The sequence below is a fragment of the Megascapheus bottae genome, chromosome 10 (genome assembly GCF_031878675.1).
Source record: "Megascapheus bottae isolate mThoBot1 chromosome 10, mThoBot2.hap1, whole genome shotgun sequence".
Lineage (NCBI taxonomy): Eukaryota > Metazoa > Chordata > Mammalia > Rodentia > Geomyidae > Megascapheus > Megascapheus bottae.
The window spans coordinates 10,961,751-10,984,066 of record NC_143518.1 but is presented as its reverse complement, the minus strand read 5'-3'; the positions used below and the strand labels follow the sequence as shown (position 1 = coordinate 10,984,066).

The following is a 22,316-nucleotide window of genomic DNA, read 5'->3' as shown; positions in this document are numbered from 1 at the left end:
ACACACAAATATAAATCTAAGAAAATAAATATAAGCTTTAGATGATCAAAACTTCAAAACTACTGAGATTTAAAAGATATAGATATTCACTAATTATTACAAGTGAGGGAAACCATGGAGCCTATGTTTCTTTAGATCTGGTTTACTTCAGTTATGATTTTTTTCCAAGTCTTTCCATTTCCTTTCAAATAGGTAGATAGCATTCTTTCTGGAGAAAGCATGGAGTTCCATTGTGTATATATACCACATGTTCTCGACCATTCATCTAGGTTGGTTTCATATCTTGGCTATGGTAAATAGTGCTGCAATGAACATAGTTGTGCTGGTGGCTTTAGTGTGGCCTTGTTTGTGATCATTTGGGTAAATGTCCAGGAGTGGAATTGCAGGGTCATTAGGAAGCTCTATGCTTAATTTCTTGAGGAAACTCCATACTACTTTCCAGAATGGTTGAACAAGTTTACATTACCACCAACAGTGTAATAGCATTCCCTTTGGCCACATCCTTGCTAGCACATGTTAATAACTCAATAGCTCTGTATATACGTCCTGCAGCTTGAACTCAGGGCCTGAGCAATGCCCTTGGTCTTTCTCAAGGTTAGCACTCTACCAGTTGCATCATAGTACCGTTTCCATCTTTTTCTATTTATGTGGTACCAAGGAATCGAACCCAGATCTTCATTCATACTAGACAAGTACTCTACCACTAGGTCATGCACCCAGCCACGCCCCCCCCCCCCACACACCGTGTCTTGTGTCTTTTATATATGTTTATCTGATTTGGGAAAGGAAAAAGGAATAACAGAATGGTGAGACAAAGGACAAGGGTAAACAGTATCTCACAAGATACTTCATTGAAAATGAACTTTGCAACTTGAGGCAGGGAGAGCCAGGGGAAGGGAGGGAAAGTGGGAGAAAATGAGGGAGGGGGGTCAACAAAATATGCACTTATAACCTTATTTATATAACTGAAACCCTTCTGTACATCACCTACAAAAATTAAATTTAATTAAAAAAAAACTAAATTCAAATAAAGATATAAGTTCACACACAAAAATATTGAAATAGAGAGATAGGCCACATGTTTATGTTTCCATTCCATGGAAACAGAGATTTCAAATAACTAGTGTTCTCAGAACCAGGCTTCTGGAGAGAAGAAACAAGTATGATCCAGAAAGTTGGGGGTTTGACACTTTCCATCTTTGCACTCATGTGTTTACCAAGGCCATTGTTGCCCCATGAGGAGGAGGTTAAAGGAGTTTAGGAAGCAATTAAATGGACATATATTTCTCTTTTGTGAAAAGAGTATTAGAAGTGTGAGGTTTAAGAAGAAAAGTTTATTGCCAGTGAGAAAGCCACCTTCAAGCTGACCAGAGGAAGGTATTTGAAAATTAACTAAAGGCTGTATATGGGCATTTATACCTGAAATCCAACCTACTTAGTGGTGCAGTTTGGGAGGATATGAGGTGAAGGAATATGTTCAGAAGCAATCTCATTACAAGAGAAAAAAAAAAAAAGCTGGGTATGGAGATGTGTGTGCCCCTTCCCAGCAGTGCAGGGTGTATAAACAGGGTCATAATTTAGTAAGGTACAGGCATAAAGGTAAGAAGAAGCAAATACAAGGCCTGAGTACAAATTCCAATGCTACTGCCTCAAATCAAAATGAAGATGTGATTTAGAGTTGGGGGTATGGCTTTTCCATGTCTGAAAAGTACATCAGAATTACAACCAAATAATTTTAAACAATAATTATTGGAATGTACTGTGTCAGTTTTTTTTTCTTGTGTAGGCCTTGGGAGTTGAACCCTTTGGTGGGATTCTTGAGCTTTTTTGCTCAAAGCTAACACTGTATCACTTGAACCACAGCTCCACTTTTGAATTATTTTTTCCCCCACTTAATTGAAGATAGAAGTCTTTCAGGCTTTTCTGCCCAGGTAGCTTTGAACCAAGATAATCAGACCTCAGACTCACAAGTAGATTGGATTATAGGTGTCAACACAACCACTGTCTCAGATAGGTTTTTGTTAAATTTTCCAAAAAAATAATTTATTGTTATTTTACAGGTTATATATAGAGCGGTTACAGTTACATAAGTCAGATAAAGAATACATTTCTTGGATTTGGCGGAAGATGGCGGAGGTTCAGGGTGAGACATAGTGAGCTCCTGCCAAGATTCATGTACTGGCAGTGCAAGAGACAGTCCTCTAACAGAAATTGATCCTAAGTAAGCTTTAAGACCACAGAGAATGCAAACAGAGAGGAAAAAAAAGGGAAAAAAGGAAGAATACCAGCACAAAAAGAGAGCTTGGAGCTCTGCTGAGGAGCGGCTGGGAGACAAAGGCGCTTCTGAATCAGAGCAGAGAAAGCACTCCACAGCAGCTCAGACCCACCGGCTGCAGACAGAGCCACACAGAGCCTGCGTGAGCCCAGAGCCGACACCCGGCCATGCACGGACCTGCCAGCTTCACAGAACTGGAGAATCCAGTGAGTAGCTCCGAGGAGAAGTTTCCACTTCTGCTCCGGGAAGGGCATTGGGAGGGAGCACCTCCCCCACCAGCTGAGAGCAGCGCCATCTTGACTGCTGGCAACGACCCAGGCCAAAGCAATTGGAGCCAGAGAGGTGTTGCTGATAGCACCACCTTTCTAACTGGCAAAGGATTTCCCAGAGATCCCTTAGCCAGAAATCTGGTCCCAGCGCTGCTGAAGTCCATCACCTTGCGCCGCCCCCAGACCTGGTAAACAAAGCCGCCCGCGGATGTTTCAGCTTTGTTTTACCAAACAAGCAATCTCACCCGAAAAACCTCAAAGCCAAATCACAAGAGAAAAAGACTTTGTGAAGTGTTTAGATCCAGAATTTAGTGGAGACACAAGTTTCCTTACCTCTCCCCCCATCAAAAAAAAAAACCCCAAAACTGAAGAATACCCTTTTTTATCTTTTTTTACCCCATTTCATTTGCAATTTTAAATGTTCTTATTTTTCTCTTTGCCATTGAACCTACACCTTTTTTTCTAATGTTATGATTCATTCCTTTTTTTCTTTGTTTCTCCTCTCTTTTCCTGCAATCCTGCTGTCACTGTGGTTGTTCCTAGAAACACAATGACAGCTCTGGGTACAGTTTGAACAAAAACGATATCCATATTGATACAGTCACCTGCATTTTAAACTCTGGGTTCTCAACACTACTATCTCTGGAGTAAGAACTCAGAACAGTGAGGAATCTCCTCCCCCCACCTTTTTTCTTTTTTTTGTTGCTGTTTTTGTTTTTGTTTTTGATTTGTGTGTGTGTGTGTACTGTTTTCTTTTCTTTTGTTGCTGTTTTGTTTCTTTTTTCTTTTCTTTCTTAAATTGATATCATTGAAATCTCCTATATCAACCTCTCTCTTTTCTCTATATATTCTACTTATTACTCTTCTTATTTTGATAAGTTTTATATAAGTTCATCTAAACTTTCTACACAAATACTCTATCTATCTATCACCTTAGGTCAGTTATCCTTACATGATACCCTTTCTTCATTACTATAATATTCTTACACTCCTGTATTATTCTTTTCCTACCTCCCTTGTCATCTTTCATATTATTTTTCTATCTCTGGTCCTCTATTCATCCTTCAACTCTTATAATGCATGGATCTACATTTGATGGTTGTTGAGCAATGCTGTGTATCTAGGTGTTCAATTATACTCCAGGCCCAGAGGGACTTAAATACAATAGAGATTGGATTGAGGGGCTTATTGTTTTGGTCATAAATCGGTCATCTGTGATTGTATTAGATTTATATATAAGTGTATAAAAAGAAAGAGAGAGTGATATTACCGATCTAAAAGAGTGAATATCTATTGTCAGACAATTAAAAAGGTATAGGTTGGTTATACCTGAAAAATTATAATCTTGTTTGGTATTAATCCTGCTCCCATCTTCAAATGGGCAGAACAAGAAACTCAAGAAAAATGTCAAATCTAGGAATAGCATTTCCCACCCAACATAAACAGGCAATGGAGCAGTCAGTGGCAAATCTAGAGGAGAGCCTTCCAAGTGCTATAAAATACAATTGATAAACATCATTAATGAAAAATGTGAAAACATAAAGGAAGAGATAAGGAAGGAAGTCACAGCTAAACAGGAGGAAACCATAAACAAGGTGATATGTGAAAAAGGGGAAGCCATAAAGGAGGCCATAATAAAGGTTTTTCAAAGAAAAATGAACGAATTCATAGAATCCACAAACAAAAAGGTGACTGAACTCCAACAAATGTCCAAAGAGAATAAAGCTGCTGAGCTAACCACTCAAATGGAAATCAGGAGCTAAAGAAATCCATACATGATCTAAAACAAGAGATGCAAGGCATCAAAAATGAGCAATTAGAAGCAAGGGAGATGAAAAATAAAGTAGATAGCTTTGATAGCAGGTTAGACAATGTAGAAGAGAGAATTTCCGGGGTTGAAAATAATTTAGTTGTTATAGAAAAAGAACAGAAAATGAGTCAATTCAAATCTAGGAAATATGAGAAAACGCTACAGGAGGTCCAAGATACAATTAGGAAGTCTAATTTAAGGCTAATTGGTATTGAGGAGGGTCTAGAGAAAGAGGTCAATGGTATTGGAAATATACTTCAGGGAATCATCTCAGAGAACTTCCCAAATATTCAGAATGGCAGGCCCATCAAGATACAAGAAGCTTTTAGAACCCCAAACAGACCTGACCAGAAAAGGACATCCCACTGCCACATTATAATCAGAACTGAATCAATAGAGGCCAAAGATAGGATCCTAAAAGCAGCCAGGGAGAAGAGAACAATCACCTATAAAGGCAAACCAACAGAATAACCCCAGATTTCTCAGCAGAGACCATGCAAACAAGAAGAGATTGGAATGATATATACCATGCCCTTAAGTCAAATAACTACCAGCCAAGAATACTGTACCCAGCTAAGCTCTCATTCATAACTGAGGGAAGAATAAAAATATTCCATTCCAAGGAACAGCTTCAACATTATGTAACAAAAAAACCAACACTACAGAAAATTCTCAAAGATGTTTTACACATGGAAAAACAACACAAATGTAATACAGAGAAAGATATGGCACCTAAAACTCATAACATCTAAGTACCACAAAAACTATCAAGACAAAGGCCCTAATGAAAGCTTGTAAAAATGGCAGGAACTAATAAATATTTCTCAATCCTGACTCTCAATATCAATGGGCCTTAATTCTCCAATTAAATGGCATAGATTATCTAGTTGGATCAAAAAACAGGATCCATCGTTCTGCTGTCTTCAAGAGACATATCTTACCCCAAAAAACAAACACCTTTTGAAAATGAGAGGTTAGAATAAACTCTATCAAGCTAACGGCCCCCAAAAACAGGCTGGAGTTGCCATCCTCATATGAGATAAATAGATTTCAAACTAAAATTAGTGAGAAAAGACAAAGAAGGTTACTACACACTACTAAAGGGATCTTTCCTCCAGGAGCACATAACGATCCTAAATATGTACACACCCAATCCCAGAGCTCCAAACTTCATCAAGCAAACTTTACTTTCACTGAAACCATATATAGATCGAAACACAGTGATTGTTGGTGACTTTAACACACCACTTTCACCTTTGGACAGATCGACAAGGCAAAAACTCAACAGAGAAACTTTAGAGTTGAACAACTATATAGACCAACTAGATCTAACAGACATCTGCAGATTGTTCCACCCAGCAACAACACAATATACGTTTTTCTCAGCAGCACATGGAACATTTTCCAAAATAGATCGCATTTTAGGCCATAAAACAAACCTGGATGGATTCAGAAACACTGAAATTATTCCCTGCACTCTCTCAGACCACAAGGGCATCAAATTGGAACTGAACACACAACTCCACCAATGGAATCCCTGTAACTCATGTAGATTGAACAATACATTGTTGAATCACCAATGGGTTATCGAAGAGATCAGACCAGAAATCCAACAATTTATGAAATTTAACAAAAAGGAGCACACAAAATACCAGCTCTTTTGAGACATGGCAAAGGCAGTACTCAGAGGAAAATTTATAGCTCTGAGTGCCTAAAAAAACAAATTGGGAAAACCACAAACCAACAATTTAATGTGATACCTTAAGCTCCTGGAAAAAGAGCAACAAACCAACCCTAAACCCAGTAGAAGGAAGCAAATTATTAAAATCAAAGCAAAATTAAATAAACTGGAATCCAGAAAAACTATAGAAAGAATCAACAAAACAAGAAGTTGGTTCTTTGAAAGAATTAACAAAATTGACAAACCCTTAGCAAATCTTACCAAAAAAAGAAGGGAGCAAACCAAAATAAAATCGCAGACGAAAATGGTAATACCACGACAGAAATTACCAAGATCCAGAGCATCATGAGGGAAAACTTCTCAAACCTTTACGCCAACAAATCTGAGAATCTAGAAGAAATGGATAAATTCCAAGCCAATATTAACATACCCACACTGAACCAAGAAGAACTAACCCAACTAAACAGGCTTATTTCAAGCACTGAAATAGAAATGGCAATAAGAGAACTTCCACCTAAGAAAACCCAAGAGCCAGATGGATTCACAGCTGAATTCTATAAGGTCTTCAAAGTAGAGCTCACACCAATACTTCTCAAGCTCTTCAACGAAATTGAAAATGATGGTTCTTTACCAAACTCATTCTATGAAGCCAGTATAACCCTCATCCCCAAACCAGACAGAGATTCATCAAAGAAAGAGAACTATAGACCTATTTCTTTGATGAACATCAATGCAAAACTTCTCAACAAAATATTGGCCAACCATCTACAACAACTCATCAAAAAAATTATACACTATGACCAAACAGGTTTCATCACAGGGAGGCAAAGCTGGTTCAACATACGCAAATCAATTAATATAATTCAACACATCAACAGGAGCAAGGACAAAAATCACATGATCGTCTCAATCGATGCAGAAAAGGCATTTGACAAGATTCAACACCCCTTTATATTAAAAGCTCTGGAGAAACTAGGAATCCATGGAACATTCCTCAATATAATAAGGGCTGTGTATGACAAACCCACAGCTAGTATTATACTTATTGGTGAAAAGCTAAAACCATTCCCTCTAATATCAGGAATGAGACAAGGATGCCCACTCTCTCCACTCCTCTTTAACATATTATTAGAATTCCTAGCCAGTGCAATAAGGCAAGAAGAAAGCATAAAGTTGATCCAAATAGGGTAAGAGGTAGTAAAAATTTCCCTCTTTGTAGATGACATGATCCTGTATTTAAAGAATCCTATACACTCTACTCCCAAGCTCCTTGAGGTGATTCAAAACTTTGGTTTCAAAAACTTTGGATTCAAAACTATTAGTTTTCTTGATCCTGGCCATTCTAACTGGAGTGAGGTGGAATCTTAGAGTTGTTTTGATTTGCATTTCTTTTATGGCCAGCGATGTTGAGCATTTCTTCATGTGTCTATAGGCCATTTTTATTTCTTCATGTGTCTATAAGCCACTTTTATTTCTTCTTCAGAGGAGACTCTCTTTAACTCTTTGGCCCATCTTTTAATGGGACGGTTGTTTCTTTGGAGATTAGTTCTGGAGTGATTCAATTTTTTGAGCTGTTGATATATTTTAGATATGAGGCCTCTGTCTGTTTTATGGTTAGTGAAGATCTTCTCCATCACTGTAGGCTTTCCAGTTAATTTGCTAGCTATATCCTTTGCCATACAGAAACTCTGCAGTTTAATGCAGTCCCACTTATCCAGCCTTTCTCTGATTTGTTGTGTTTCTTGGTCCTTATTAAGAAAGTTTTGACCTGTGCCAAGCAGACCCAGTGTATCTCCTACAAGCTGATTCAAAACTAAGGCAAGGTAGCAGGGTATAAAATTGACCCTCAAAAAACAACTGCCTTCCTATATGTCAACAGTGAGAGGAATGAGACAACAATCAGGAAAGCAACTCCTTTTGCAATTGCCTCAAAGAAAATAAAGTACCTAGGAATTACCTTAACTAAGAATGTAAAGGACCTTTTTGATGAAAACTTTAAAACCCTGAAAAAGGAAATTAAAGCAGAACTGAGGAAATGGAAAAACCTCCGATGCTCCTAGATTGGAAGAATCAATATCGTGAAAATGAAAATCTTGCCAAGGGCTATCTACAAATTCAACCCAATACCCATCAATATCCCAATGTCATTCTTTAAGGAAATAGAAGTGGCAATCCAAAATTTCATATGGAATAGTAAAAGACCCCATATAGCAAAAAGACTTCTAAGCAGAAAGAACAGCACAGGAGGAATTTCAATACCAAACTTTAGATTCTATTACAGAGCTTGGTACTGGCACAAGAACAGGCCTGAAGACCAATGAAATAGAACTGAAGACCCAGATATTAAACCAGAGTCCTATGGCCACCTAATCTTTGACAAGGGAGCCAAAAAAATAGAATGGAAGAAAGACAGCCTCTTCAACAAGTTGTGCTGGCAGAACTGGTTAAGCACATGCAGAAAACTAAAGTTGGACCCTTCTTTGTCACCCTGTACAAGAATTAACTCCAAATGGATGAAAGACCTGGAGGTAAAAGCCGACACTCTGAAAACTTTAAAAGAAGGAATAGGAGATACACTAGACCTCCTTGGCACAGGTTGAAACTTTCTTAATAAGGACCAAGAATCACAACAAATCAGAGAAAGGTTGGATAAGTGGGACTGCATTAAACTGCAGAGCTTTTGTATGGCAAAGGACATAGCTAGTCAACTAATTAGGAAGCCTACAGAGTGGGAGAAGATCTTCACCAACCATACAACAGACAAAGGCCTCATATCTAAAATATATCAATAGCTCAAAAAATTGAATCACTCCAAAACTAATCTCCAAAGTAACAACCATCCCATTAAAAGATGGGCCAAAGACTTAAAGAGAGTCTTCTCTGAACAAGAAACAAAAATGGCCTATAGACACATGAAGAAATGCTCAACATCTCTGGTCATAAAAGAAATGCAAATCAAAACAACTCTAAGATTCCACCTCACTCCAGCTAGAATGGCCAGGATCAAGAAAACTAATAGCAACAGATGCTGGAGGGGATGTGGCCAGGAGGGATCACTACTACACTGTTGGTGGGAGTGCAAACTCCTTCAGCCACTATGGAAAGCAGTATGGCAGTTCCTCAAACGACTAAACATAGAGCTCCCGTATGACCCAGCAATTCCACACCTTGGCATTTACCCAATCATCCAGAAACAAGGACATACTAAATCCACCAGTACAACAATGTTCATTGCAGCACTATTCCCCATAGCAAAGATATGGAACCAACCTACATGTCCCTCAGTTGATGAGTGGATCAACAAGATGTGGTATTTGTACACAATGGAATTCTATGCTGCTGTCAGAAAGAATGACATTGCCCCATTTGTTAGGAACTGCAAAGACTTAGAAAATATCATATTAAGTGAAGTAAGCCAGACTCAAAGGAACTTAGGCTCAATGGTTTCTCTCATTTTTCCTCAGTAGAAGCCTTGTGCTCTCCTAGCAGAGATTTGTAATAGAGCAAAACCTTGATACAAAAGGCCATATAGTAGGACGCTAAATGAAAGGATCACTAGGATATAGAAACATAAGCCATATAATGAATGGTTGTTGTTCTTAAGATACTATGTTATCTCTCATCTCTTTTGCTGTCCCTCGGTTATCTCATATTGTTACAGTATCTCAATTTGTTACCAAATATATCGAATATATTTGTATTTGTTTATTTGAAATTGGATAGGAAAGGGGAGAAAATGAAATGAGGGGTGGGGGTGGTTGGGAGGGAAATTGAGACCAAGACATGTGAAAGGGTATCAATGTATGGGAATTAATGCACCATCTACTTGGCAAATATCATGTAACCCTTCTATTAATTACAATAAACTATATAAAAAAGAATACATTTCTTTTTTAACATTATCATCTTGTTCCTTGCTCTTTCCAAGTTTTTCCATACCTTCCCCATCCACAAATTGTATCATTTAATTTCAGCATAGTGTCAAGTGAATATCACTGCTGCACTGGCTCACCCTCTGTCCCTCTACTTTTTATGCCCCAACTTGCCCTCTCAAAACCAAATGAGTGATTGTTGTCCTTAATGTATCATGTTTTCTCTCATCTCTTTTGCTGTCCCTTGGTTATCTCATATTATTACAGTATTTCTCCTTGTTATCTGATATTTTGTATAATGTGTATTTGGTTATTTGAAGTCGGATAGGGAAGGGAGGCAAACAAGATGAGGGCGGGGATGGAGGGAGGGAAATGGGGATGAAGACATGAGAAAGGGTATCAATGTATGTGAAGTAATGCACCTTCTATCTGGTGAATATATTGTAACCATTCTATTCATTACAAAAAAATTTATGAAAAAAAACCAAACCAAACAAACAAGACAAAAGTAAAAGATAACAAACAGCAACAAGGAAAACAAACCTCTCATCTCCATTTCCTGACATTCATTTTGATAAATATTATTTTTTATGATTAGATGTACATAGGAACTGAACCTTTGTGATCCTCCCCTAAGAATATCCTCCATTGTTCTCACTCCGTGTGAATGCTTAGAAACCTGTTAATTTATATGTCCCACTGTAGGTTTTTTTTGTTTGTTTTGTTTTGTTTTGCTTTTACCACTAGTGAGTTTACTTGTAAATTTATAGGCTCATTCTAGTTACCACAAATGAGAGAAATCATGCAACCTATGTTTCTTTAGGACTGCCTTATTTTGATTTGTATAATTTTTTCCCAAGTCTTTCCGTTTCCTTACAAATGATATAATAACTTTCTTTCTGATGGATTAATGGAATTTCATACCAAATTTTCTTTTTTAATTGTATTTTATTGCGAGGATAATGTGTAGAGAGTTCACAATTACATTGTCAGGTAATAGGTACATTTTTTTTCTCAAACCTTGATAACTATTCTCATGTTTTTGTCCCACTTTTTCCCACTCTCTTATAATCATCTTGTTTTCCTCTTTCCCTTTTCTATTTCACATGAACAAATAAACGTATACACAATATACCACGTAACAGTGTCAGAGAGTAATCACATGCAATTATCCATAAGAATATACCCCATTTTCTTGATCCATTCATTCACAGAGGGGCATCTGAGTTGATTCCTTATCTTGGCTGTATAGAGTAGACAATGTTTCAGTTAACATGATTGTGCTGGTAGCTTTAGTGTGACCTTGTGTGATCTATTGGATATTGGCAGAGAAAATGCTCCTCGTTTGATAAATCTTTTAAAGGTGCATTTATAGGGCCATTGAAAAAATAGATATTTCAAAGCCAGAATGTATATTATACCATATTTGGTATTATTTCCCTAATTCCACAAGAAAGAGGGCCTTGATAGAAGAGCTATGTAAATATTTCTTCTGGTGGAAGTTAAGAAGGCACATATAAAGCAAGTATTTTGAGCTGCAAAAAGCATCATTAATTATCACATATTTTTTCTAATATTCTTCAATTAAGTGGTTATCAGATGGTACTGATTAAAAATCTAGGCCAAGAACTATAACAATTAATTGATAAATAAGTTAATTCTATTTTTTCAAAATAATCAAATACTGCAGTTAAGGAAGCAACTATCTGAACTGAACATTTTTTTTCCCAAGTAAAACATCCTCATGTTTCATAAGGAAAAACAAACTGACCTCTTAAAGTATTTATGCAAACCTTCAATACTGGAAATTTCACCAGTATAAAATTGAACGCATTTATTATTTTATTGCAAGATTGCCTGGTAGAGTGATGAGATTAAGAGCTACTAAGAAAGGGGTGGCAAAGATAAAGATAAGCCTGCAAGTGAGAGGAGACTGGAGAGGCAGTGAAGTCAGTCAGAAAAGCAGATTTAGTTTTTTTGTTTTGTTTTGCTTTGCTTTTGTTTTTGTTGTTGTTGTTTTTTTTGGTTGCGGAGCTTGACTGGGCCTACCCACAGTTGCTCAACTCTTCAGCTCAAGGCTAGTGCTATACCACTTGAGCCACAGTGCCACTTCTGGTTTTCTGATGGTTAATTAGAGATAAGTGCCTCATGGATTTTAATGCCCCAGCTGGCTTTGAACTGCGATCTTCAGAAGTCAGCCTCCTAAAGTAGCTAGGATTATGGGTGTGAGCCACCTGTGTCTGGCCAGGCTTAGGTACTTGAGTGGAAGGAAAACCTGTGCTGCCTGGAGGACATATGGGAAGAAAGAAATGCAAAGGAAGGGAAAGAGGAGAGGGAGAGAAAAAAGGAAAGGACCAGAATGAAGAGGAAGGAACAGATAGAAATTGATTAAGGAAGGAAAGAGGAAAGAAGTATCACATAAATGAAAGGAAAGGAAGAAGGAAGGACTTCGTTAGTTTTCTATGAGTAGATTAACTTCACCTTCCTTTGTTTTAAGATTTTATGAGAATGAGATAAATTCATGTTTTAAATAAGCAAGCCGAAAAAATCAGTGAGGCTAGTAGTAAGACAAACATGATTCAAGTGGCATTCTTTGATTGTGTTCTTGATGGAACTGCTTTCTAGCTCTGAGTTGGTATTGCTTATTTAGGAATCTCACTGGATGGCTGGTACTGATGATGCTATTTCCATTGCATGGGCACTCTTCCTTCTGATGATTGTATTATACCAAGAATGCATGACTTCAGAACCAGTAATAACACAAACACACACACAATGCCTGGGTGAATAATATGAATTGAACAGCTTCGCTATCCAATAGAAATTTGTTTCAACTTCTTAGTTCCCACCACAGCAAAAACATCTCTGTATCTCTCTCTGTCTGCCTGTCTCTGTCTCTCTCATTTATTGTCAAATGAACAGAAATTACTGAAGCAGTATTAGGAACTGGTGGTTCATACCTGCAATCCTAGTTACTCAGGGATCTGAGTTCTGAAGACTAAAGTTCAAAGCCAGTTTAAGCAGAAAAGTCTGTGAGATTCTTATCTCCAATTAAGGTTTACTAAAAAGCCTAAAATGGATGTGTGGTTCAAGTGGCAGGATGCCAACCTTGAGTGAAAAATAATGAAGCTCCGAGTTCAGGTCTCAGGACCACCACCACACACACACACACACACACACACACACACACACACACACACACACACACAAACACACACACACGTAGAGCTTTCCTTTTGTGATTTACTTTTTCTTTCTTTGAGTGACTGATATTAAAAATGGCCTTAGGGCTGGAAGTTTAGCCTAGTAGTTGAATGCTTGCTTAGCATGCACAAAGGCCTGGATTCAATTCCTTGGTATCACATACAAGGAAAAAGCCAGAAGTAGTGCTGTTGCTCAAGTGGTAGAGCTCTACCTTGAGAAAGCCCAAGGACAATGCTCAGGCCCTGAGTTCAAGCCCCAGGACTTGCAAGAAAAAATGGCCTTAGAAGTAAATGAAAGAATATCTACATAGAAGGACCTAAGAACATTGAGAATATGCTCTGTATGTGCTTCCCAGATTTCAAGATGACCTTCCCTCTTGACGTCCACTTCCTGGTATACACCCCTGAGTAGTTCAGCAAAATAGGAAGAATACTGACGCTGTGGTGGCATGTCCCTCCTTGAGATGACGAAACATAGGTCTCAGTGGGACTGGGGATATAGCTCTGAGGTAGAGGAATTACCTACCATGAACAAAGCCCTGGGTTTGAACCTTAAATCCATAAATAAGTGGATGAATTAATACATGAATGAACAAATCATGACCTCTTCAGGATTGCTTTCTAGTCTTTATTCTTACTGTGGAGAGAGAATTGTTTTCATTTCCAACCAAGGGAAATGAACTGAGCCCTCTTCTACATAAGTGAGCTTGGAAGTACATGCTCCAGCCCCAGCCAAGCCCTTCGGGCCCAGCAGCCTAAGGTAAGAGCTTTACTCACTTCAAGAGCCAGAACCACACACCAGGCTTTCCCCACAACCCATGTCTTTAGAAAATAGGTGAGATACATATTGTTACAGTATCTTACCTTGTTACCTAATATATTGTATATATGTTTATTTGAAATAGGATAGTGCAGGGGGGAAACAAGATGAGAGGAGGGGCTGTGGGGAGGGAAATGGGGACAAAAGCATGAGAGGGGTAGCAATGATTGTTAAGTAATGCACCTTCTATCTGGCAAATATAATATAACCCTTCTATTAATTACAATAAAAAACAAAAGAAAATAGGTGAGATAATGTTTGCTGTTTTGAGCAAGAAGACCTCTACATTTAAATATTAGTTATGAAGCAATAGCTAGCTAATAGTGCCCATGGATTGATTCACTTAATTCATTTATATATGAGGTATGTGATAGTGCCTGTTTCTTCCCACCACTGTAACATACACTTCAGAAACTTACTAGAACATGGTGCCTGCTGTCAAGGAGCTAATAGAGCCATTGAAACAGAAACACATGAAGATTTTTAATTCAAGTTGGTGCAGGCATTGAAAAGCAACGATTCACTGGAAACTGAGAAAGAGCGGGGAAAAAGATTTCATATGCAAAATCTGTTTTAAAATAAAACTTGGATCAATTGAGTTCCTTTTTCAAACATGATATAATAAGTAGTAAATGTATTATTTCAAGTATTCTATCTAGACTTTTTTTTTAAAGATTATATAGACAATCAAAGCAGACACCACTGCCATTTGTTTCCTTCAGGGCTTGTTTAAGGTAACAGCTACCTGGCCCTCTTCTTGAATTTAAGTAATTTGTTGGTGGAGAATAAGAAAATGAGACTGGAGAAGTTAGCTGGCTTTCTTCTTTAGTAGTAGGCTCTGGTAGATATTTTCAATCTATTGCTAATCAGTCTTTATGTACTGGTATGGTATGTGTTCTTAATCAAAACTGAAGAAATGAGTTTTCAGAAAGGTTGAATAATTTGCCTGAAATTGCTCAGGATACTCACTACTTCGACAAGTCTAGTGGCAAGTCCACTGTTCATTCACAGTGTTTAATTTCATCCCTTTACTTAAGAAAATTTTCCGTTTTTTTGTTTTTTTTTTTTAATGAAACAGGATTTCCCTAGTTAGTCCAGGCTGGCATTGAACTCACGATCCTCCTGCCTCAACAATCTTGATAGCTTGAATTATAGATGTGTAGAATCACAATACATTCTTGTTTTGTGGTTAGAATTGATCTATATCTTACAACCTGCATGAAGAGGGACAAAAAAATCACAATGGGGTGAAAAATAGTAAGATTTTTCTCTTTTTTAATCTCCATACATAGCTTCCTTATTTGAATACTGTAATTACAGCTATAAAATCTTTACTAGGTATTTTGAATACTGATCTTTCTGCTCTTCCTTTTTATGATAAGGATGATGAGATTTACACTCAAGACTTTGCGCTTGCTAGGCAAGTATCTACCACTGAGTTCACATCTCTAGCCTGCCCTCTGTTGAATGATTATTTTTAAGAGAGTCTTGCTGCTTGCCAAGACATGCTCTTAGATTGCAATCCACCTCTTTTACGCTTCCCAATATAGCTGGGATAGCAGGTGCATGTCAGCTGCTGATAATTTGTCTCAGACTTTTCACCCAGGGCTGGGCTGAAATTTTGATTCTTTGAATCTTAGCTTCCCATATAGCTAGAAATGTTAGAAATGTAAGGCTTGCATTACTATGATCAGCGATAGGTTGAGAAGTAGTCTTGTGAACATTTCTGCCTGACCTGGCCTCAAATCACTACTTTTCTGTTCTCAGTCTCCAAAATATTCATTGTCATCCAGATCCTCATTGTTCTTCTGTATCTGAAGTGTAATAACTGCCCACACAAGAGGAAATGAGAGAGAAAGAGAAAGAGGGGGGGGAGGAAGGAAGATAAAGACAAGTAAATAAGAAAGGAAAGTAACATTGGAATCCTGTGTGGCCATTATTTATAATTTATGCATATGCCAATGAACTTTTTTCTGGCAAATGTGCATATATGTCATATTTATGCATGCACAAAATGTGCACATAGATGAATGTGAGATATTCCTAAAAGAATTTCTCGCAAATATGCTTTTCTCTTTCCCTTCACAATGTTTTGTATAAATATGCCATTATGCATAAGTCTACTTTTTTTCAGTTCCACTGTATTCTATTATTTGGATATGGTTGCCAAACAAATAGCAAGCACTTCAAAAGCACCAGAGAGCTAATAAAGAGAGTAACAACATGCAAATCTACAGCTACCCATATGGAATAACTCTAGTACATTTGCTCTCTTGTGTCTGTCTTTGTACCCAACAGCTCATTGACTTGAAACCAGATCCTTTCAGATGACAGTTTCTTGGAGCAGAAAGAAGCAAAATAAAATCCCCATCTCTGACTGGAGTCAGAATCTGGAGTACCTTAGAGATTCTGAATTCAGCCTCAATTTTGGTAGCTTTATCTTTGAAGTCCTACCAGATTACCTGAGAACCTAATATTCTTTCTCCTCTCCTAAGTTCCCACTGTGGGGGTAAGTCCCTGTTAGATAGCCCACTAACCATGTCTTCCTACCCAGTCCCAGAAACCGATCCCACTGTCCTGGGCTCATGCCCGATTTACACTGTCCATTTGTACAGTCCTGCAGTGGGCAGTATAGTAGAAGTAAGTAGCAGCCTAATTCTAGTGAAAAATCTTCTTAGAGTTCACAGATGAACCATCTATCCAGTGGCGTGATAAAACCACTATTTTAGAAAATGATCTCTTCTCTCATTAGTAATGCTTTAATATCATAAAGTGGGATTAATTTTCCTCCAAGTAAAAATTTTATTTTAAATACCTGCTCAGCACTAATAAAGCATTTAAATTTGATGAAAAATTCATATATTCATTGTATTTGGTTAAATGATTATCAAAAGAAAGGGGGAAACAAAACACACAGAAGGAAACATAATGTTATTTCTGTCAAGAGTCTGAGAATTATGTTCTGTTCTACTCTACTGTTATTTGTATAAGTAAAGTTTTATTGGAATTCAGCCCCATATGTAAATTCACATTTTCTCTAGAACGACTTTCCTGCTGTCACACTATTACAGACATCATCCTCACAGCCCATAGTATTCACAAAGATTTGGGAATCCCGCTATAGGTCAATACTCAACCATCACTTCTAAAAATTGGGTCATATTGTATCTTCTAGATATCCAGTGTGTTTCACAATGGTACAAGTCGTAAACAATATCCCCATTGTATGGATTTTTAGATAGGCAGCTGTTTATCGAGTTAAGCCTTTCTCTTTGGAGGTACTGAACATTTCTCTATCCTTTCCACCAGTGTTGTTACTACAAGAGTTCTGGAATAATTTCTCATGTTCACTCATCCTTAGTATGTCAGCTGTATTTGAAATAGCCATACCACTATCCCAATTTTTCTGTTTACAAGGAAGGGAGGGAGGGAGAAAGGGAAAGAGGGAGAGAGAAAGAAGGGAAGAAAGAAAGAGGAGAAAAGGAAGAAAGAGAGAAAAAGAAGGAAAGAAGAAGGAAGGAAGGAAGGAAGGAAGGAAGGAAGGAAGGAAGGAAGGAAGGAAGGAAGGAAGGAAGGAAAGCAGACAAACAAGCAACATTTTCAAATGTGGGTGGAGGACAGATGACTTACTGGTATCTCCCCCACCCTTCTCGGCTCCTGTCCCTATGAGGATCAGCATTGAGACGCCTGAGGTGTAGGAGGGCTCTCCACACAGGCTGAGTGCCTGCAGATGTGGGTGTGTGCAGTCACAGTGAAATTGTGCTGGAGCAAGTCTATGCACTCCGAGGAGGAAAAGATGTGTCTCAGAGGACACAGCACATCTGTAGAAAATTACCAAGTTGAGACCATGTGGAGAAAGAGAAATTCAGTGAGGAAGAAACTCCTGACAGAATGACGGATGGTGCTGGGCATATGCCTCTGACAGTGAGAATGAATGGGGTCAGATGTGTCACAGGGTGGCAGTCACCCTGCGTGTGACTAAGTGTGTGTATGTGTGTGTGTGTGTGTGTGTGTGTGTGTGTGTGTGTGTGTGTGTATGAAAGACTGGAGAAACAAAGGAAACAGGAGGGGAGAAAATTGTGGATGACACTGAGCTTCTTTCCAGCAAGGGGGGCTTTGTAGAGAGATGATGTCACTCTTGTATAAATATATTGTGTGTCAATTCAATGTCCCCAACAAGAAATTTGTTCTGGGGCCATGATAAGTCCTCTGGGAATTAGTGCAATGTAGCTCTCTTGTCAGCTAAGACAATAAATCCCTACCTTTTAATGATGTTGTTTGTTAAAAAAGCACATTATATATAAAAATTAAAACCATTTCACAAAATGCATATTCTTTTGTCTTGTTCAGATTTTTTTTTTGCCAATCCTAGTGCTTGAATTTGGGAATTCAGGGCCTGAGCATTTTTGCTCAAGGCTAGCACACAACCACTTGAGTCACAGCGTGACTTCTGGCTTTTTCAGCGTGTGTGGTGCTGAGGAATCAAACCTAGGGCTTCATGCATGCTAGGCAAACACTCTACTGCTAGGCCATGCTCCCAGCCCCTCTTATTCAGATTTCTATTTCATCCTTTACAATGTTTTGTTGTAATTGTCAATGGACCCCTTATTTCACTTGTCTGTTTCTCAGTATATCCTGAATCCCACCATGTTTCACACATAGTTTATAGCCACTAAATATCTGTTGAATGAGTGACTAAATAAATGGATGAAATGATGTTAGAGTAAGTAGAACAAGTTACTCACAGATTGAAAACTATACCTCCAGACTCCAATCTACAGTATCCTGGCAGCAAGAATCACAGGTTTCATTGCTCCTGCTGACTGCAGTTGTTTTGAACAGAGATTCTGGAATAGCAAGTAATGAGAGCTGGCTTACAGTCACCAGGCCTCAGGTTGTAAAAAGAAGTCAGTTCCCCTTTGGAAATTGAACACAACACTTTGTGAGAAAAGGGCAAGTTCAGAGTCTGCACTTGCTTGGGTAAAACACAACAATGCTAAGATCACCCCAGCAGCAGTCCAAGAACAAGCAAACTAACCCCCATTCTGCTGTACAGAATCTAACACTCTGATTAAGTCCAACGTTTCCTCAAGGCTGAGAAGACCTTTCCTGCACAAAGAAAACTGATGACAGAAGGACTACGCTTCGGATTAGGTTCGGATGCAGACAGCGAACCAAACAAGACCACATATCCAGTTTCCCAGACACTCCCAGTCTATGCCTGCTATCTTTGTGTGATTATTAAAGGCACCTGCTTTCACTCTAAAAAGGAAATCAACCTGAGTGGGAATGATTCAGTGTGGCCAATGTCAGTGCTGTACCTTCCCAAAAGCACTCAATGGGACCTTTACTAATATTTCTCAGACAAAAGAGTGTCTTTCATTAAAAATAGTGCCAAAGTTTTTCTTCCTGTCACAGAAAGCTTAGTGAAAAGTCTTATGTGATATTGAGCAACTTGAGTAAAAATGAAAGTAAAGAATCTTGACGACATGATATAGTTCCCAAACCCTGACTTTAAGCAGTACATCTTCATACACAGAGGAAAAAACATGTATCTGGAAGGAAGCATTCTAATTTGACCACCATATTGAATTCAGCTCAGCTAAATCCTTTATCTCTTATAGTGTTCAGGGGCTGGTAAACATTACCTTATGCTTATGGTGGGTAAAATCTAGTCAGAACTATTCCTGTCACTGGCATGGAGACAAAGAGGAGTGTTTTAGCTCCAGGGTCAGTATTAATTTGCTCACCTGGATGCATTAGTTTTTTTTTTTTTGCACTGGACATGTGTAAATATTTATATAAGTTATTTCCTATTTCTTGTTTCATATGTTGCAGTCTAAGACAACTTAGCAGAGAGATCAGAAAGTTCAAGTAAAAACCCAACAGTGTTTTTTTTTCTTTTCTCTTTTTCTTTTCTTTCTTTCTTACTCTTTCTTTCTTCTTTCTTTATTACTTCTTTCTTTCTTTTTTTCCTTCTTTCTTTCTTTTTTTTCTTCCTTTTTTGCTGGGTCATGGAGCTTGAACCCTGCTGTGCCTGGGCACTGTCTCTGAGCTTTTCATCTCAAGGTTAGCACTCTACCACTTGAGCCACAGTGCCACTTCTGGTTTTCTGGTGGTTAATTGGAAATAAGAATCTCATAGACTTCCATGTCAGGGCTGGCTTTGAACTGTTATCCTCAGATTTCAGCCTCCTACGATTACAAACTTGAGCTACCAGCATCTGGCTAAGGCCAACAATCTTATGTAGGACATTGGACTTTCACTGATCAGCAAGCTAAGAAGTCTTTCTGCAACCACACAAAAGTTAGTGAAATTATATTGGAAGCTTGTGTCAGAAAGCAGCATTGTGCAGCTGAAGATTTTCACAGCTAATGAAGCTAGCTGTGACACAGCTCAATGTAGAGCACTTGCCCAGCATGGACAAGTGTACAAAGCCTTGGGATCTGTCTCCAATACTAAAAACAACAACAAAAACAACAACAAAATAAAAAAAAAGAGTATGAGCTAACTTCATAGTGGATAGTGTACGGGTTAGTATATTAGTTTTTAATCATTAGAAATTCATGTGACTAACAGATGCCTGATCGAGACAGCTATATCAATGGCACTGGAAGCAGCAATGGAGGCCCTGGAAGCAGTGGCAGTGAAGAGGCCAGTGTAGGAGGAGCAGGTAGTGGAGGAGCCAGACCAGACGCCATCTGTAGAGATTTCCCGAGGAATGTGTGCAAGCGAGGCAAAGGTTGTCACCCAGACATGAGCGAGGTGTCCAACTTGGGGGTGAGCAAAAATGAATTCATCTTCTGCCATGACTTCCAGAACAAGGAGTAGAGCCGCCCAAACGGCGGTTTCATCCATGGCTCTAAGGAGGATGAGGATGGCTATAAGAAGAGAGGAGAGCTTCCCCCACGGCTGAGGCCAAATGGAAAGGAAGAGGTCCCTATCTGCCGTGACTTCCTCAAGGGTGATTGTCAGAGAGGAGCCAAGGGAAAGTTCCGTCATCTGGAACCGGCTTCTGAGTTTGATGCTGGAGGGGTAGAATGTTGACTACTAGAGGAAGAGAATGCCATGCTCAGGAGGCTCAGAGGAGCTAAAGAAGCAGGTCAACAACCCGCTGGCCACCAGTGAGGTACTTCTGGAACAAAATGCTCATTTCCGCAATCAAGCCAAAGTCATGACCCTGAGCTCCTCTGCACAGGCCACTGAGCAAACTCTAGCCCCCACTGTGGGCACTGTTGCCACTTTTAACCATGGCATTGCCCAGACTCACACGACACTCAGCAGCCAAGCTCTACAGCCTCATCCTGTGTCCCAGTAAGAACTGGTGGCCCCTGCGAGATGGAGCTCCAGCAGCTCCCCCAACTAATGCTGCACCTCCTGCTGCTCCACCACCCCCACCCCCACACTTGAACCCCTAGATCACGCCACTCTCAGCTGCTCTGGCTCAAACAATTGCCCAGGGAATGGCACCCCCACCATAGCTCCTATAACTGTATCTGTGGCTCCTGTGGCTCCTGTGGCTGTATCGATGGCCCAGCTGTTGGCAGGAATCACAATGAACCACACCACCACTCCCATGGTGACTTACCCCATTGCTTCCCAGAGCATGCGCATCACTGCATGCCACACTGATGGGGCTAATGGACATTCCCCTAATACAGCCTCTCAGGGCTGAGGTCAAGGGGCCCTTGCCCACTTGCCTAGCCCTTCCAAGCCTGTCCGAAGGGCTCCCTCAAGAATAAGGACAAGAGACCAAGGAATATGCTTCTGAGGAGCATTTCCTGAGGTGGAGTTGGGCAGGTGTGTTCTCATCTGTCTTTAAGGAGTATGCTCTTGTCCTTCAGGCCTCACTCAAGTGATGGTTTGTGTAGAAGTTCAGACTGAAGCCAGCATCAAGGAAGGACTGACTGAGGGTCTTTGTCCTCGGTCCTCAGCAGGAAGTTTAGGACATCCCTGGTTGTGTCCTCTCTTCTGAACAGCACAGGTTCCAGCACTAGTTTTGGAAGAAAAAGATCCCCACCCAGAGGAAGATCCAGGAAATATTGGGAAGTGGGTGCCAGAGAGAAGATCTCATAGAAACCTTCCGATGATTTGTGGCCCAGTTGGTTTGAATAATACAGAAACTGTTTCTGGGCCCCTGAGAAGGCCAGGACCATAGTACTCCAGCTCAAAGACTAGGGGAGCATCCATTTAGCTAGCTTGATCTGGATATCTGTAGGGCAGGGCCCATTACTTTTCAAAGAAATAAAAGAACAATTATTTTTAACAACAATAACAACAAAAAGATTTGTGTGTGTGTGTGTGTGTGTGTGTGTGTGAGACAGAGAGAGAGAGAGAGAGAGAGAGAGAGAGAGAGAGAGAGAGAGAGAGAGAGAGAGAGAGAGAG

At 39.2% G+C, this 22,316-nt stretch overlaps 1 pseudogene; it reads left to right on the top strand.

The window, feature by feature from the left end:
• Positions 1-20,509: 20,509 nt before the first annotated feature.
• LOC150057589 (zinc finger CCCH domain-containing protein 10-like) lies at positions 20,510-21,605 on the top strand (annotated as a pseudogene).
• The last annotated feature ends 711 nt before the right edge of the window (positions 21,606-22,316 follow it).